This window comes from Salmo trutta, chromosome 28, assembly GCF_901001165.1.
Source record: "Salmo trutta chromosome 28, fSalTru1.1, whole genome shotgun sequence".
In the NCBI taxonomy this organism is placed as follows: domain Eukaryota; kingdom Metazoa; phylum Chordata; class Actinopteri; order Salmoniformes; family Salmonidae; genus Salmo; species Salmo trutta.
Window position 1 is genome coordinate 6,917,469 of NC_042984.1, and position 4,387 is coordinate 6,921,855.

The following is a 4,387-nucleotide window of genomic DNA, read 5'->3' on the forward strand; positions in this document are numbered from 1 at the left end:
TCCATGTCACCTGTCACTTTATTGCAATAGTAACTATTATGAATATGATTGGTTAAGCATGTTTTCTAGTATGTAAAATGTCAAGTCATCATCTTGTCTGACAAGAAATTATTGCAATCTGAATACAATATCAACATCAAATACATTTCTAGGTGTTACCAATATACATTTAAGAACTTGACTTTTTAAGGGTTGCATTTGTTCTTGTTTTCTTGAAAACAATTGTTGGACAAAATTTATTTTTCAGGATATTGCTTAAACCATGGTTTCTTTATAATACACCACACTGGGTTCAGACAGTAAATAATATAATAATACCATAAACACATCTACTTTTAAAGCATCAAAATATCCTTTTTACACACGATTTAACATTAACATTCAGTGGGCCCACAATCACTTCTTGGAAATCACACTGGAAGTGAACAAACAGTTAAGTCCCAAATGGCACCCTATTCCATATATAGGAGCACTATGTTTTATCAGAACCTATAGGGCTCTGGTTAAAAGCGCATTATATAGAGAACAGGGTGCCATTTGGGACTTACAACACTGAGCTCTCTTGGCATCCATTTTAGGAGCGAGCAGAGCTACTGCGTGTGCATCACGGTTAATGGGAGAATGTGTTAAAACAATACAAAGAGCTGGGCAGGCAGGACGCTGATGAGCTTTGTGAGAGTGAGCTGAGGGGGAAGAGAGATTTGGTACTAGTTAATGATGCAGCGTTCTTTGAGTTGAAGCTTTTTAGCGCCACTAGAGGGCGGTAGAAAACAAAAATGAAATGTTCATCACTTAATTTTGAACCAAACTGGTTAGTGTTCCTCAAACTTTTTTTGTACCAAGGACCGGGGACTGGTCAGCAGTATCTCACGGACCGGCACATGTACAGGGGTTGAAAAACACTGAACTATGTACATACAGTATACAGTACTTAGGAACATTTAGTGAATAATGGGAAACCATTGTAGCTGTCAAACAATTTGATCTAATATTGAGCTAGTATTAAACATGTTGAGCTAGTAATTACTTGTTTTGAGCTAGTATTACTAATATTACATATGTTGAGCTAGTATTACTTGTTTTGAGCTAGTATTACTAGTATTCAACATGTTGAGCTAGTATTACTAGTATTCAACATGTTGAGCTAGTATTACTTGTTTTGAGCTAGTATTACTAGTATTCAACATGTTGAGCTAGTATTACTAGTATTCAACACGTTGAGCTAGTATTAAACATGTTGAGCTAGTATTAAACATGCTGAGCTAGTATTACTAGTATTAAACACGTTGAGCTAGTATTAAACATGCTGAGCTAGTATTACTAGTATTAAACATGCTGACCTAGTATTACTAGTATTAAACACGTTGAGCTAGTATTACTAGTATTAAACATGCTGAGCTAGTATTACTAGTATTAAACACGTTGAGCTAGTATTACTAGTATTAAACATGCTGAGCTAGTATTACTAGTATTAAACATGCTGAGCTAGTATTACTGGTATTAAACATGTTGAGCTAGTATTAAACATGTTGACCTAGTATTACTAGTATTAAACATGTTGAGCTAGTATTACTAGTATTAAACATGTTGACCTAGTATTACTAGTATTCAACATGCTGAGCTAGTATTACTAGTTTTAAACATGCTGAGCTAGTATTACTGGTATTAAACATGCTGACCTAGTACTACTAGTATTAAACATGCTGAGCTAGTATTAAACATGTTGAGCTAGTATTACTGGTATTAAACATGCTGAGCTAGTTTTAAACATGTTGAGCTCGTATTACTAGTATTAAACATGCTGACCTAGTATTACTAGTATTAAACATGCTGAGCTAGTATTAAACATGTTGAGCTAGTATTACTGGTATTAAACATGCTGAGCTAGTATTAAACATGTTGAGCTAGTATTACTAGTATTGAACATGTTGAGCTAGTATTACTGGTATTAAACATGTTGAGCTAGTATTACTAGTATTCAACATGTTGAGCTAGTATTAAACACGTTGAGCTAGTATTACTGGTATTAAACATGCTGAGCTAGTATTAAAGATGTTGAGCTAGTATTACTAGTATTCAACATGTTGAGCTAGTATTACTAGTATTTAACATGTTCAACTAGTATTACTAGTATTAAACATGCTGAGCTAGTATTACTGGTATTAAATACGTTGAGCTAGTATTACTAGTATTAAACACGTTGAGCTAGTATTACTAGTATTTAACATGTTCAACTAGTATTACTAGTATTAAACATGTTGAGCTAGTATTACTAGTATTAAACACGTTGAGCTAGTATTACTAGTATTTAACATGTTGAACTAGTATTACTGGTATTAAACATGCTGAGCTAGTATTACTGGTATTAAACATGCTCAGCTAGTATTACTAGTATTAAACATGCTGAGCTAGTATTACTAGTATTTAACATGTTGAACTAGTATTACTAGTATTTAACATGTTGAGCTAGTATTACTAGTATTAAACACGTTGAGCTAGTATTACTAGTATTAAACACGTTGAGCTAGTATTACTAGTATTTAACATGCTGAGCTAGTATTACTAGTATCAAACATGTTGACCTAGTATTACTAGTATTTAACATGTTGAGCTAGTATTACTGGTATTAAACATGTTGAGCTAGTATTACTAGTATTAAACATGCTGACCTAGTATTACTAGTATTAAACATGCTGACCTAGTATTACTAGTATTAAACACGTTGAGCTAGTATTACTAGTATTAAACATGCTGACCTAGTATTACTAGTATTTAACATGCTGACCTAGTATTACTAGTATTAAACATGTTGAGCTAGTATTACTGGTATTAAACATGCTGAGCTAGTATTACTGGTATTAAACATGTTGACCTAGTATTACTAGTATTAAACATGTTGAGCTAGTATTACTGGTATTAAACATGCTGAGCTAGTATTACTAGTATTAAACACGTTGAGCTAGTATTACTAGTATTAAACACGCTGACCTAGTATTACTAGTATTAAACATGCTGACCTAGTATTACTAGTATTAAACATGGTGAGCTAGTATTAAACATGCTGAGATAGTATTACTAGTATTAAACATGTTGAGCTAGTATTACTAGTATTCAACATGTTGAGCTAGTATTACTAGTATTAAACATGTTGAGCTAGTATTACTAGTATTAAACATGTTGAACTAGTATTAAACATGTTGAGCTAGTATTAAACATGTTGAGCTAGTATTACTAGTATTTAACATGCTGACCTAGTATTACTAGTATTAAACATGTTGAGCTAGTATTAAACATGTTGAGCTAGTATTGGGCTAGCTAGTACTGCATTACTACGTTTGAACCTAGTGTTTCTGAGAGAGTTTTAGGTGTAGATTATGGATGTGTCTTTGGCTCACAGTATACAGGAGGGTTAGTAAACATACCGTTATTTATAATAAAGGCAAATAGTGGTGATAAACAGTGAACCAGTAGACTGACAAAACATTTAAAAAAACAACAACATAAAAAACAACCGATAGACTAGACTCCCATATATAATACATTGCATTGTCATTCTGTATGCCTGGAGTTGTGACACTGAAGTAGCCTACAACAGCATTTCATTTCCTCATTTTACCAGTTCTACTACAGTATATGGGGTAGTAACATCTAAAGAATATATATTATCTGGGCTATAAGTCAATAATAGCCTGAGTGCCAATCTGTTTGTTCTCTATTGCCAACTCCTTGTCGCTCAATTATGGTCAATACAGCACAAACAGACTGGCATGCAGGCTAAGCAAATAAAGTGTCTGTAAAGGCACTTGGTCAGTAGTTTACACAGTAAAACAGCACCAACCCAATTTACCCTGCTGTCCACCGAGTACATACGAAGTAAAGCCAGGTATTTCATCCAATTTAATTTACCTACATGTATGTAGCTTGGTCCTTGCCAACTTCTATGGTGTGGTGGTCACGCCAAATAGGCAAGACAGCACAAACCGATCTGGGACCAGGCTAACCTAAATTAGGGTCTGTGTACAAAGTCATCTCCCCTCAGTTGTATACCGTACATACTGAAATCCCACTGGGCAAAAACTGGTTGAATCAACGTTGTTTCCACAACATTTCAATCCAGTATGTGTTATTTCATAGTTTTGATGCATGTAGAAAATAGTAAAAGTAAAGAAAAACCCTTGAATGAGTAGGTGTGTCCAAACTTTTGACTGGTTACTGTATACCATACGGTATATACACTGAGTGGACAAACATTAGGAACACCTTCCTAATACGCAGTTGCACCCCCTTTTACCCTCAGAACAGCCTCAATTCGTCAGGGCATGGGACTCTACAAGGTGTCAAAAGCGTTTCACAGGGATGCGGGCCCATGTTGACTCCAATGCTTCCC

General features: G+C 34.5%; 1 long non-coding RNA gene across 1 annotated transcript; it reads right to left on the bottom strand.

Annotated features, from left to right (window-relative positions):
- Positions 1-4,136, bottom strand: LOC115165344 (uncharacterized). The gene is made up of 2 exons (XR_003870133.1): positions 1,341-4,136; positions 1-1,262 (listed from the first exon to the last, which is right to left on the bottom strand). It is a non-coding gene; the product is annotated as an uncharacterized LOC115165344 (long non-coding RNA).
- Positions 4,137-4,387: the final 251 nt, after the last annotated feature.